Source organism: Lycium barbarum, chromosome 11 (genome assembly GCF_019175385.1).
Source record: "Lycium barbarum isolate Lr01 chromosome 11, ASM1917538v2, whole genome shotgun sequence".
In the NCBI taxonomy this organism is placed as follows: domain Eukaryota; kingdom Viridiplantae; phylum Streptophyta; class Magnoliopsida; order Solanales; family Solanaceae; genus Lycium; species Lycium barbarum.
In genome coordinates this window covers 108,378,293-108,393,824 of record NC_083347.1, presented here as the reverse complement: position 1 = coordinate 108,393,824, position 15,532 = coordinate 108,378,293, and the positions used below count along the sequence as shown (strand labels likewise).

At 36.0% G+C, this 15,532-nt stretch overlaps 1 long non-coding RNA gene across 1 annotated transcript; it reads left to right on the top strand.

The window, feature by feature from the left end:
* Positions 1-3,638: 3,638 nt before the first annotated feature.
* Positions 3,639-6,763, top strand: LOC132618699 (uncharacterized). Its single transcript, XR_009574265.1, has 2 exons — positions 3,639-4,064; positions 6,491-6,763. It is a non-coding gene; the product is annotated as an uncharacterized LOC132618699 (long non-coding RNA).
* The last annotated feature ends 8,769 nt before the right edge of the window (positions 6,764-15,532 follow it).

The window sequence follows — 15,532 nt, the reverse complement described above, 5'->3', positions numbered from 1 at the left end:
GTCGACCTTCTGATTAATTTTACTTCTTTCTCTTCATGAAATATATTAATATCCGAGCTCCAACTTATTGTAAAACGACATAGAATAAGTGGAATCTCATACAAAATGCAAGGGAGATCGTTACAAAACTACCTGGCAATATTTCAAAGGAATGAGGACATTGATTATCATAAAGAAGGTGCAAGGCGTGATATTAACACTGTCTCAAAAAAAGAGCTCTTTTTTCCTAACTTTTCAGAATAACAGACAATGCTTCTCGAATACAACACGTCTATTATCAGTTAGTCCTGAAATTTTTTAATTAGATTGAAGTGAAACATCAAGAAAAAAGAGAGAGAGAACAAAGAAACTGTCTTGACAAGATTACAGACTCGAACATTCATGACTCGCTTTGCTGCTCTCTCTATTGCATCTTAGAATGTTCAGTTACCCCCCCCCCCCCCTCCCCCCTCCCCCAACCCAAACAATTGTGGTCGACCTTCTGATTAATTTTCCTTCTTTCTCTTCATGAAATATATTAATATCCGAGCTCCAACTTATTGTAAAACGACATAGAATAAGTGAAATCTCATACAAAATGCAAGGGAGATCATTACAAAACTACCTGACAATATTTCAAAGGAATGAGGACATTGATTATCATAAAGAAGGTGCAAGGCATGATATTAACACTGTCTTAAAAAAAGAGCTCTTTTTTCCTAACTTTTCAGAATAACAGACAATGCTTCTCGAATACAACACGTCTATTATCAGTTAGTCCTGAAATTTTTTAATTAGATTGAAGTGAAACATCAAGAAAAAAGAGAGAGAGAACAAAGAAACTCTCTTGACAAGATTACAGACTCGAACATTCATGACTCGCTTTGCCGCTCTCTCTATTGCATCTTAGAATGTTCAGTTACCCCCCCCCCCCCCCCCCCCCTCCCCAACCCAAACAATTGTGGTCGACCTTCTGATTAATTTTACTTCTTTCTCTTCATGAAATATATTAATATCCGAGCTCCAACTTATTGTAAAACGACATAGAATAAGTGGAATCTCATACAAAATGCAAGGGAGATCGTTACAAAACTACCTGGCAATATTTCAAAGGAATGAGGACATTGATTATCATAAAGAAGGTGCAAGGCGTGATATTAACACTGTCTCAAAAAAAGAGCTCTTTTTTCCTAACTTTTCAGAATAACAGACAATGCTTCTCGAATACAACACGTCTATTATCAGTTAGTCCTGAAATTTTTTAATTAGATTGAAGTGAAACATCTCTCTTACATAGGAGTTTTGGTACTTAATCCTGCTACTATTCAGAATGGATACATCCGAATTAATCATGTCCCAAACTTAACTTTTGAAGGCATAGCTGATTCTACATACTTGGGTACATAATAAACAAAAATATATATTTTTTCTGTGGCAAAATATTTGTCATTTTTTTAGAGTTAAATTACATAAATTTTAATGGCAACACTTTTAGATGTATTTTTTAAATCATATTGATATGAGAAAAATTATGACTTATAGTAGTATATATTTCCCGTATGGTTTTTTAGTATTCAATTTCAAACTACTAAATAATCTAATCTAATTTAGATTCAAAGATTAATTAATTGAATTGACTCTAAAAACAAAAGGTGACTAGTATGTTTGGGAAAAAGAGAGTACATTGTAGTGACGACAAAAACAGGACAACGAAAGAAGCCACTATTCAAAAACTCGGCTCTGCCTTGGAATAAAAAATCTATATATAATATAAAGCTAGGCATAGGCAAAGTGATGTGGCATCTCCTTATGACCTTCATTTCTATTTATCTTTTTTCTCCTTTTTTGGCATTTTTCTTTATTTTTCTACGTAATTTAAAAGGCCTCATCCTTATACATTAAATATTCCTTTGCCCACGTACATCACCACCTATACAATAAATCTCAATTAAACCCTTGAATTCAGCCCCCGTAGCTACATTGGCCAAAAACCGTTTTCCTGTGTACTTAATCACCAATAGTTACCCAATTTGTTCATCTACTAATTGACTAGTGGGTATGGCCCGTGCCACAATACCATTGTTACGGACAACTGTCCGAAGGAATCATTAAGCTATCCAGGACCTCAGCTAAGAACAAAGCTTCAACATTAGACATAAAATTAAATGGCATGTTTAGTTTTCTATAGTGGTAAATACTTGCGCCTGTTCAAATGTTACAAAGGGACGGACTCTGTTATTACAAACTGTATCTCTGTTCTACTGCACCCTTGTGAACTTTTTACAATTTAGATACAAACTCTCAACAGCACAAGTAGAAATCATCGCAAGTTGTAACATACAGATGATATAGTGCAAATTGAGCTATAATACTGCATCATTGTTGTTGACACCCAATTTTGTCCCACTTTTTCTCTAAATAATTTCTTTACGCTTCCTAGTCATTAATAATTAATTTTTACTTATTAACGTAATTATTTCCATTTTCTAATACTACTATATTGGTAATACTATTATTATTACTCTTATTATTAACATTAGTACTATTATAATCATATGTTGCTATCATCCTTACGTATTATTAGTAATAATAATAATAGTCACTACGCTAATTACTAAAATTATAATTCGTATCCTTAGTATTATTATTTAGGTAATATGTTTATATGTATATTTTCTAGTTATAATGTTCATATTATATTTAGCTATGTATGTATGTATATATATATATATATATATATAGTAAATAGTCTGTGTTATAATTATAACATATTTAAAATTATTAAGATAAGAAAGTTAAAGAAAATGTTGTTGTAGGAAAAGGCCACTAGTTCAGCCAATTCAATCCAACACCATTTTCAACCAACAATTAGCCTCTAGCCCAATTCCCTTAACTAAGCCCAAATATGTCTAAGCCCTTTTATCAAAATTAACCTCAGCAGCCCATTTTTTTCCCTCCCCATTGACCCAAATGAATCCCAAACCAGCCCAAATGAAAGCCCTTTTCAGCCAAACAAAACCTAGAAACAAAATTAAGGTGCAAAACTTTTCATCTTTTCCAACAAGAGCCGCCCACCTCTTTTCCCTTTTATGAACAAAAGCCAATCTCTCTCACTTCTAAACCAGAATTTGTAGGCCTATTTTGGTGAAAGTCTTTAAAAATCATCATCTCTTTCACACGATTTGGTCAAACGAAAGAAAAAACTTTTGGAAGAAATCCGCATTTTCAGAGATTTGATTCTCTATTCAAACGATCATTTTCGTTCTTCAAGGCCCGCCCCGTCTAACTCGGAAAAATTATTAATTAAAAATTACGTACGAATTACGGCTCATTTTTTACCGCATTTTTTTATTTTTAAATATTGCTAGGAAGTATATCAATATTAGACTCATTTTGAAGCTCATATCTTAAAACGATGTGTTATAATTTTTATTTCGTCAAAATATTATTTTACAAGGGGCAAACTCTTGATAATTCTATCTACCCCTTTTCCATATTCAATAAAAAAAAAAAAAAAAAAAAAAGAAGAAGAAGAAGAAGAGAGCATGCTTCTCTTTCTTTCCATCTCTGCTCCATTTTTTCTTTGGACAAAAGTCCAACTTTCCCTCATCTGATTTCCTTCTTTTTTTTTTGGGGGGGGGGGGGGGGGGGGGGCTCACACATTTTCTCTTTTTCTTTTTTGACTGCATGTCACTTTTCCCCTAAATTTGCTCCTTCTCCCCCGCTCCCTACGCTCCTTCCCTCTCTTTTTTCTTTGACAAACCCTATAAATGAATTGCTAGTTATTCTCTGGAAAAAAAAAAAAAAAGAAGAGAAAGTTTCCAGTGGTCAAAAAAAAAAATCCCTTGAACAATTAAAGTTTGGGGAACAGATCTAAAAACCCCCGTTTATTTTCATAAAAAACAGGTTTTCCAGTGGCTAAAATCCTTTTGTTTTTTTAAAAAGGGAGTTTTGGAGAAACAAAAAACAAATCTCTCAATTCTTGTCTATCTACTTTAGTTATTTATAAGTTTTAATTCTCATTTTATTGGGGGAGTAGTAGTGGATCTAAGACCTCAAAGCCTCGTTCACTGCTCCTGTGGAAGGTAATAATCCGACACCGTGCTTTTACTTTTCATGTTAGAATCGCTGTGTTTGTTCAGAAAAATCATGAAATAGATCTGTCCATTTTTTTGACAGTCCGAGTACAGCATATGCTGCATTTGTTTGGGTATTTTCATGCGTTACGAAGCTATGTTTTACTTATGTTTCGCTTTCATCTTCCGTACTAAAATCATCCCTCGAAATCGTAGGATATAATATCGTGTTTTAATATGGTAGAGAATAATATGTTCGATTCCATTTCCTTTCACATGGAATAGGGATGCAAACTTTATTTTATTTTTCTATTTTGTTGGAGATACCTTTTAGCATCATCTCACAAATACGTATTAGTAGCATGTTTAATTTCCAAATACTGTTAGCTTGAATATGTACTTGTGAGTTATATTCTGAATTAATGTTTCTCTCAACTTTTAGATGTCATGGTATTAGGAGTTTATTTTAATGTATTTATCTAAATGAGGTCATGGTTTATTACTTATTTTATTTTATTATTATTATTATTATTATTATTATTATTATTATTATTTTACCTGAGGCGTCATTGTTGGGAAGTGCATATGGCTTTAATAGTTTAATTAATTAATTAGTAAACATATGAACAACCATCCAACTATATCATACAGTAGTAATCAACTTGAGATTTTAGATACGGATATAGATTTATAATTCCATTTTTTTTTAGAGTAATTTGCTGAGTCCAGAAGTCTTGATTTCCAACCATTCGTTATTTTCTTGTTGTCTTTGTTGAGATTTAGTCTAGTTTTGCTTTCATTAAGTTGGATCTATGGATTCTCCATATTAATCTTTATTGTCGAGTTTTATTTGCATGAACACTTTGGAGCAAACATGGAGTCTTAATGCAAGACTCTTCCCAAGCGTGGACCCGGAGTCACTTTCTTTGGACTATTATCTTCTCTTGTCTTAACTATGTAAAAGCCAAAAATAGTGGAAGTAGTTCCCTACCCCCCTATTCTTTCGTGATGCTTGGGAGAATTAGTATGGGTTATATGCTTTAATGTTATGTCACTATTTGCCACTTGACACCTAGGATTCATGTCTAATTAATGAAGTAGTTTGAATCGGTAATGGAATTCTATAAACCTTCTTAATCGATAAACCAAGCTTTAGTCCACAAAAAAGAGTTTTACTTGTTTCATAAGTCAAAATTTAAGTTCAAATGACTTCTCAGAAAAACATCATATCACATTTTTTCAAATTTGCCCAGAAGTCAATTTACTACTTTTATCAATTTCGTTAAATCAAGTCACCATTTTTCCCATATGTTGCTCAATATTTTATTTTTAACAGTTTGAAACTTTCTACAAATTAGCTACATTTTATTTTCTTCGGAGGGCACAAATTATGTTCTTATACTTATATAATTTAAACTAATAGATGTTCTACTTTTTACTTTAGTGCTTTACGCATGCATGCATATTTTGTAAGATTTCAATAAATATACTTTAGTACAATATTTTGAAAATATTCATTTTTAGCCATATATTAATTAACCTAAGTTTGGTCGGATAACCGTAGTTAACAGATTCTAAAGGATGCCTAACCCCTTACCTTTAGGATAATATAGAACCCTTACCTAGAATCACACTGATTAAGCAGACTATTAACCGAGGTTTAGTTAGCTTTACCTTAGTTAATAAATTAGGTGTCTTAATTCACCGTTAAATTAATTAGGTGGCGACTCCTTAAAATAAGCAAGATAGGAATCTCCAATATGTTGTACTCCTACTTTAACCCGTTAAAAATGGGGTATAACAGCTTGGCGACTCTGCTGGGGAATTTAGGTTCTTAACCATAACAACTTAGGTTAATAATTAATTGGATGTTTTGGGTGTTTTGCCTTTATTTTTGCTTTATTGTTTTCTCATGTGCTTTTAAATGGCTGTTTTATTATGACAAATTTTCTATGTTACTGCTTTCCTTAAACTGACATTCCGTTCATATTTCCTCCATTCCTGAAAAATTCACACAAATTCACACACTTAAAGCGGTTTCGCGGTTCGCGGTCGTGCACTACTAAATTACCCCTTTAGTTGGATGGATCTTGTGGATTTAGTCGATCGGCGGTGCAGTCGACAGTCACGGACTTTCCACTCCCAAGTTGTCCACTTGGGGGAGCCTTGTGTCGTAGGAAACCAACTCTTAGTCTACCTAGGGTAGAGCGAAAACCAAAACCTTGTAAGGACATGCATCATTTTAAACCTAGGAGACTTAATACCCTTGGTGTATTAAGTTCATTAGTCAACCTTACCAAATGTCCAAAAGAGTCTATGACTCTAAGTGACACTATTCACTATTTATGTGCATTATTTGAAGGACAAATGTGAGGAATATGTGGACCTAGTACTCTATAGATAAATATTTCAGGAAAACTAACATTTTGTTACAGGTCGTCGTGGAGCATCCAATTAATGCCGGAGGTTTGAAGACAACCAAAGGAAATCAGTGGAGATGAAGTATTAAATATCTTAGATTAACTTTGAATTGTATTATTAACTGACATGTAATAAATTTTTTATTATTAGTTTTAGGAAGAGTTATGGAATGATACATAAAAGACATGTTTGTCCTTCAAATGTTCGTTAGGCCTACCTCTGGCATAAAGAGGTCCCTTGTATTATAGAACGCGATGTATTATGTGCAATAATATGTCCTTACCGTATACTGACTCGTTTTCTTTTTCTTTTTTTATTTTATCTTTTTTCTTTTAAACTTATTTTCAAAACAAAAGGTTGACTTGTGCTAAAGGGGAACTGGCGGAGCATCCATATTTCACACGGTCTAAAGCCAAGAAATCAGACTCTAACTCATCACTAATCACCTGGTTAACTAAAAAGACTCGTTCTAAAATGGACCAAAGTTTGATCAATGCAACCACTTCATCTGAGCCATCTCTTAGTTTGCCGATCACAAGGGATCCCACATCTTCTAATGAACCAGAAACACATTTGGAGATCATTGCTCGTCTAGAGCAACGAGTTGATGAACTAAGTCGCATGGTACTTCAAAATCCGTCATTTTCTCAAACTCCGCCACATATGACTCCATCTCATGGCGTTCGTCAGACTTTGCCCATGCCACCTTCATTCCCAAACTTGGATGAACTTAACCAAGCAAACTATTTTACCACTTCTCAACTAGTTCGTTCCGAACCCCTCGCCCACCTAGTTACTCAAAATGCTCCTCTTTTGTTTACAACCGTTTCTTCAAAGGCTCAGTACATACTGCTAGCACATGATGTTACTAATGCGCATCAAGTCCCGCCGGTATATACTTATGCCACAGCTCCACCCATGACACAAACCCAAGGACTAAGTCACACGGATGTTGATCATTATGTCGAAGTCGAAAAGGAGGCAAGGGAAGTTAATGATGAAATGGTGAATAGAAAGCTCAAAAGTTTGGAAGATGCTATGAGAAGTTTGCGTGGACTCGGTAGTAACCAAAGCGTGAGATATGAAGAATTATGTGCATTTTCTGAGGTAGAATTGCCACCAGGGTATAAAATTCCGAAATTTGAGAAGTTTGATGGGTCGAGAAACCCTTTCTTCCATTTGAAGGTCTATTGTGAAAAGTTGATTGGTGTGGGGAAGAATGAAGGGATAAGAGTCAAACTATTTAATCAGAGTTTGAGTGGAAAAGCTTTGGAATAGTATTCCAAGCAAGATACAACCAAATGGCGTACTTGGGATGACTTGGCAAATGCTTTTGTGGATCATTACAAGTTTAATATTGAGATCGCTCATGACAGAATCTCAATTACAAAATTAAAGAAGAAGTCAACCGAATCATTCCGAGAATATGCTATACGGTGGAGGGAAGAAGCATCTAGGGTACACCTGCCCATGGAGGAAACAGAAATGGTTACTTTCTTCATTCAAGCACTAGAACCGGAATACTATGAACGTTTGGTGACAATGGGCGGAAAAACTTTTGCAGAAGTGATTAAAGCTGGGGACATGATCGAAGATGGCATTAAGATAGAGAGAATAACAAGTCTAGCGGCATTGCAGTCTACTAGTAAGGCCATACAAACTGGTGCTCTCGGAAATGGAAAGAAAAAAGAAAAGGACGCGGCAGCGGTAATGGCTCTGGGAGGCACCTCATACCACCATCAACAACCTCCGCGATACAAGTCTAATGCTCTCCACTCACAATATTTCCAATATTCGTCACATCCATACAACCAAGCTTTGTCCTTTTACCAGCCTCAATCACCACAAATTTCCTACCCCGTCTACAACACACAACCAACATACCGAGCTCCACGACCACCAACATACCCAGCTCCACCATCACAATCTCATCATCCAAACAATGCATCCGCACCTCGCCCAAATAGACCTTTCCGCAATTTTACACAGTTGGGAGAGCCATTGAGCGTTGTTTTTGAAAGACTGCAAGCTTCAGGCTTATTATATCCTGTGGAAGGTAGAATTCCAGATCCACTACCTAGAAGTTTTGATCCCACTAAAACGTGTGCATATCATTCGGGGGTAAAAGGACATTCCACTGATCGTTGTTACGCATTGAAACACAAGGTTGAAGATCTTATTGAAGCAAAACAGATCATGATCAAACAACCGGCACCAAACGTGGATAACAATCCACTCCCGACCTATGATGGGGCCTCGATAAATATGATTGGAATAGATGAAAATGATGACGATCCGGCCAAATTCATAGTGCCTGTGAATAGCGTGGAAGATCATGGTCTTATAGCCGTTGCTTCTCCGGCTATAGTGATAAGAGGTTTTGTGCCTATCGAGATATTAGGAGCTTCATCAACACCTGTGGAGGTAGTTCAAGCGCCAAATCAGTTGCCAGTACTCGATACCAAAGTCGTACCATGGAACTATCAACAAGCTGTAATGGAATGTCGAGGAAAGGAAACGATCACTGACAAGACTAAGACGTCAGGAATGACAAGGTCCGGAAGGTGCTATACCCCTGAAGAGCTAGCTAGATTGAGGCAAACTAAAGAAAGAAATGTGCCCCCCCCCCCCAAGAGGGTTGTGACAGTAGCCGAGGTAGAAGATTTTTTGAGAAAAATTAAGGCCAGCGAATACTCAGTTGTAGAGCAGTTGAAAAAGACCAATGCCCAGATTCCTATCCTTTCTTTGCTTTTGAGTTCGGATGTACACAGAAATGCACTCTTGAAAATTTTGAGTGAAGCATATGTTCCAACCGAAACAACTAGTGAGACGTTAGCTGGAATAGTTGGGCGCGTGCTTGACAGTCATCGAATCAGCTTCGATAATGAAGAACTACCACCAGAGGGATGTAGTCACAACAAAGCACTCCATATAACGGTCAAGTGTCGTAACATGTTTGTGTCTAAAGTGTTGATTGATGGGGGCTCTGGACTTAACATTTGTCCACTAACGAGTCTGAAGAAGATCGGATATAACACTAGCGAGCTTAAGACGAGTGATGTGAATATTCGAGCATTTGATGGAGCTCAAAGGCGTCCTATTGGAGAAATAGAGCAAAACGTGTTGATCGGACTTGCTGAGTTCATTATGGATTTTCAAGTACTTGATATCTCCACGACATACAACATGTTGTTAGGAAGACCGTGGATCCATCTGGCTGGAGCTGTGCCATCTACTTTGCATCAGACTGTCAAATTTGAGTGGGATCAACAACAAATATGCGTACAAGGAGAATGTGACGGGTCCATCTATCGAGAGCAATCTATCCCATTCATTGAGGCAACAGGAGGGTTTGATGGAACAACTTACCATGCTTGGGAGGTTGTGAATGTTACTAGAGTGGTTGAAGGGAGTCAAACTCAAGAATAAAAAATGTCATGCGCCGCGATCATGGTTGCAAAGGAAATGCTGAAAAATGGGTACCAACCTGGATTTGGGTTAGGGAAGACATTAAATGGGCGGGTTGAGCCTGTAGTTCTCCCTGCGCAACAATTTACATTCGGTTTGGGATATGAACCAACTGAGGAAGAAGTGAAGAAAGCACGAAAGAATAAAGGAAAGGAGATTTTCTTGCCAAAACCCATTCCTACCATTGATCAAACTTTCTCAAAACCTGCCATCTCCAAAACTTCAGATTTGACTGTTGAAGTTGCGTATGATGATATTGTGGAAGGGATCAAGAACTTGTTCGTGGAAGATGAAGATGATCATGCTGTGGTAATTGAAGACATTGCTGAAACACCGACCTTATGGGCTGCCGAACCAGGACCCGAGTTGAAGAATTGGATTTGCATCCCAGCCCCGGCTCGCCGGGAGTTTCAGTAATTTATAAATTTCCTTTTGTAATAGTCCGGAGTCATAAGCTAGAAACTTTTGTTTTTTTTATTTGTTTGTCATGTCGCCTCTATGTTTGTTACGACCTTTCTAAATTAGGACTTTGTCATTTGTTGTAATGAACTACGTTTGGCCTGACTTCCTTTTGGATACGTAGGCAGCCCATATCGGGTTCGGCCACTCTTTTCAAAATATTTCGGTGCCTTTGTTTGTAGGTTTGAACTACGTGTGGCCTGATTTCCTTTTGAATACGTAGGCAACCCACATCGGGTTCGACCCTCCTTTTAAATAAAAATAAAAAAAAAACCTCAAAAGTTATTATTTTTATTGACGAACTACGTCTGGCCTGATTCCTTTGGGATACGTAGGCAACCCAAGGCGGGTTCGGCCCTTCTATTTTAAAATTTTCAATATCTTCGGTTTGTCCAACCATTTTGGTCCCTATGAGATACATAAGGATTTTTATATAAGATTTTGGTCTTCCCACTGTTTAAATTCATGTGTCCTAGTATCTTGAAACTGGGACAAATTTTTGAAATCGGTCAAATCGCTTCCAAAAACTTTCATTATAAGTTCTCACTTTTCAATTGTTTAGAACCAAGCGCCTCCAGGACTGGAAACTGGGACAATGTTTTAGAAGTAGCACAATAGTGGTCTTAAATGAAGCTCGTCCAGGTCTTTCTAAAATGTTGGTAAGTTTGAATTCGAGTCTTCATAATCATTTTATCTATTAGAGCCACTAAGTATCCCCTTTCAAAGTCATCCAAAACTCATTACTCTTAATTTCAGAAGACGTTCTTTATTACTCATTACTGAAACTCCTTGGCAAAGCAAAATATGTGGTGAGGCATCGAAGAACGTGGACGCGACTGAGACGAGAATCAATTCAAGGACCAAGTTCCCCGATATGCACAAGTCAACAAATTTTCTTTGATGAGACAGGTTCAATTAATATGAATGTGGCGCATATTTGACTCCTCTTCAAATTTTAATTATGGACGTGAACAAAGAGTTAGCTTTCTTCAAAAGACAAATATCCTTCAATGTGGATGTAAATTTAGCTTGCGCTAAACGGTGGACGTTGTTCCACTCTTCATGAAATTTTGATCACAACAGTGGACATGAATTTATCTTCTCAACCAAGGGCTGTGAGCGTAAATTCTTTCAAACCCAACTATTTACATATTATTACCACTAACAGTTGTTTTAGCTCGTGGCATTTCTCGATGGATCAAGGGCACATAATCGTGGAATTAACCTTCTTCCAAGTGGATACAAACATGGTCACCTGTTATTGGTTTAAATTCCTCAATTTTGTCATTACTTTGTACATATTTATTTATTTCAAGTCGCTAACAAGTTCTTTGTAGAATGTGGTATTTACTGAGATGACAGGATCGAAATCTTGCATCATATGTTAAATCATGGGGACAATTGTAGATTTAACTTCCGGACATGGATTAGGATGTAGAATTATATCTCTTCACGAATGGTTTTGTGGATGTGGATATAAACGTGGATATACCTTTCTACATCACAAATTGTGAGAGTGGACATGGATTTATATTTCAATATCGTGGATTGTGTGGACGTGGATTTATCTTTTTGCATTATGAATATTGTGGACGTGGACGTGGATTTATCTTTCTCGCATTATACAATTTGTGAAAGTGGACGTGGATTTAAATTTCCATGCTATGAATCTTGTGGACATGGACACAAAATTCTACATTATAAAATTTGTAAAAGTGGATGTGGATTTATATTTTTACCGTGGATGTGGACGTGGAAGTAGATTTATATTTTTTTTACATTATAAAATTTTGTGGAAGTGGACGTGGATCTATTTTCTGCATTGTGGATATTGTGGACGTGGAAGTGGATTTATCTTTTTGCATTATGAACACTGTGGACGCGGAAGTGGATCTATCTTTCTTGCATTATACAATTTTGAAAATGGACGTGGATTTATATTTTCACACTGTGGATTTTGTGGATGTGGACGTGGAAGTGGATTTATCTTTTTGGCATTAGGAACGTTGTGGACGTGGATTTATATTTCTACATCATAAAGTTTGTGGAAGTGGATGTGGATTTATATTTTTGTACCGTGGAATGCGGACGTGGAAGTGGATTTATTTTTTCTCGCCCTTAAAAAACTTGTGGAAGTGGATGTGGATTTATATTCTTGTACCGTGGAAGTGGATGTGAATTTATATTTTGTACCGTGGAAGTGGATGTGGATTTATATTTTGTACCGTGTAATGCGGACGTGGAAGTGGATTTATCTTTTCGCCCTTAAAGTCTATGGAAGTAGATGTGGGTTTATATTTTTGTACCATGGAATGTGAATGTGGACGTGGATTTATATTTCTACATTATAAAGTTCGTGGAAGTGGACGTGGATTTATGTTTTGCATTGTGGATTTTGAGGCATAGACGTGGATTTAAATTTCAGCGCAATGAATTTCGTGGACGTGGATTTATTTTTTACATTATAGATCTTGTGGACGTGGAAGTAGATTTATCTCTTTGCACTTAAAGTTTGTGGAAGTGGATGTGGATTTATATTTTTGTACCGTGGAATGTGGATGTGGACGTGGATTTATATTTCTACATTATAAAGTTCGTGGAAGTGGATGTGGATTTATATTTTGCATTGTGGATTTTGGGGCATAGACGTGGATTTAAATTTTAGCAAAGTGAATTTCGTGGACGTGGATTTTTTTTTTTACGTTATAGATCTTCTGGACGTGGAAGTAGATTTATTTCTTTGCACTTAAAGTTTGTGAAAGTGGATGTGGATTTATATTTTCTGTACCGTGGAATATGGACGTGGATGTGAATTTATATTTGTGCATAGTGGATTTTTGTGTATGACGACATGGATTCATTTTTCTACATCATAAGTTTTATGACGCGGGCATGGATTTCGTGGATAAGGACGTGGATTTATATTTACGCACAGTGGACTTTGTACATAAGAGCTTGAATATGGTCATAAATTAGCCCCCCTTAAAATGTGGTGTCATCATGGTTTTAGCTTTCCTCAAAAAAAAAAAAAAAACAGACGTGGATGTGGATTTAGCTTTCGTTAATGTAAATGTGGATGTCAACTTAATTTCTTCTTCAAGTGGAAGCCACAAATTCAATACATCCCTAAAGTACGATGTGGATTCAACTTCCGAAACATGGGTTATAAGTATAAACTTCCTCAACCCTGTCTTATTTACATATATATTGCTAACTATTGTTTTTAGCTTGTGGCTTTTTGAAAATGACAGGATTAAAGTTGGCATCGCACATCAACTCGTGGATCATAATCTCAAGCAGTGAACTGGGGCAATTGCTGAAAGTTGAGTTAAACTCGTCAGCAAGAGGTCAAAGATCTACTCCCTCACTACATTTCTACAAATCCGTGGATATGTAGGTATTTCAAATTCTTTCAAGTTCGGTCATGTCCTTTTCTCTGAAATCTTCATTGCCTAACCCAGTCTCTCCATAATTCGACACTGGGACAATTTTTGAAATCGATATCACCTTATCTGTCTGATTCTTGCCGAACCTGAAAATGTAGGCGACTTGAAAACGAAGTTTGACCGTAACTTTTTCGGCTTCCCTTTATACCCCGTAATCCTTTTCAGGACCTTTACCACAAATCCTTTCGAGACAACACGTTTTGGTCGGGACAAAATTAGCTACTACGTCAACTTCTTTGCCCGAAAACTCTTTCATCATTTCCGGTCAAAGAGGGACAAGTTGTTGACACCCAATTTTGTCCCACTTTTTCTCTAAATAATTTCTTTACGCTTCCTAGTCATTAATAATTAATTTTTACTTATTAACGTAATTATTTCCATTTTCTAATACAACTACTATATTGGTAATACTATTATTATTACTCTTATTATTAACATTAGTACTATTATAATCATATGTTGTTATCATCCTTACGTATTATTAGTAATAATAATAATAGTCACTACGCTATTTACTAAAATTATAATTCGTATCCTTAGTATTATTATTTAGGTAATATGTTTATATGTATATTTTCTAGTTATAATGTTCATATTATATTTAGCTATGTATGTGTGTGTGTATATATATATATATATATAGTAAATAGTCTGTGTTATAATTATAACATATTTAAAATTATTAAGATAAGGAAGTTAAAGAAAATGTTATTGTAGGAAAAGGCCACTAGTTCAACCAATTCAATCCAACACCATTTTCAACCAACAATTAGCCTCTAGCCCAAATCCCTTAACTAAGCCCAAATCTGTCTAAGCCCTTTTATCAAAATTAACCTCAGCAGCCCATTTTTTTTCCCTCCCCACTGACCCAAATGAATCCCAAACCAGCCCAAATGAAAGCCCTCTTCAGCCAAACAAAACCTAAAAACAAAATTAAGGTGCAAAACTTTTCATCTTTTCCAGCAAGAGCCGCCCACCTCTTTTCCCTTTTATGAACAAAAGCCAATCTCTCTCACTTCTAAACCAGAATTTGTAGGCCTATTTTGGTGAAAGTCTTTAAAAATCATCATCTCTTTCACACGATTTGGTCAAACGAAAGAAAAAACTTTTGGAAGAAATCCGCATTTTCAGAGATTTGATTCTCTATTCAAACGATCATTTTCGTTCTTCAAGGCCCGCCCCGTCTAACTCGGAAAAATTATTAATTAAAAATGACGTACGAATTACGGCTCATTTTTTATCGCATTTTTTTATTTTTAAATATTGCTAGGAAGTATATCAATATTAGACTCATTTTGAAGCTCATATCTTAAAACGATGTGTTATAATTTTTATTTCGTCAAAATATTATTTTACAAGGGGCAAACTCTTGATAATTCTATCTACCCCTTTTCCCTATTCAATAAAAAAAAAAAAAAAAAAGAAGAAGAGAGCATGCGTCTCTTTCTTTCCATCTCTGCTCCATTTTTTCTTTGGACAAAAGTCCAACTTTCCCTCATCTGATTTCCTTCTTTTTTTTGGAGGGGGGGGGGGGGGGGGCTCACACATTTTCTCTTTTTCTTTTTTGACTGCATGTCACTTTTCCCCTAAATTTGCTCCTTCTCCCCCCCGCTCCCTACGCTCCTTCCCTCTCTTTTTTCTTTGACAAACCCTATAAATGAATTGCTAGTTATTCTCTGGAAA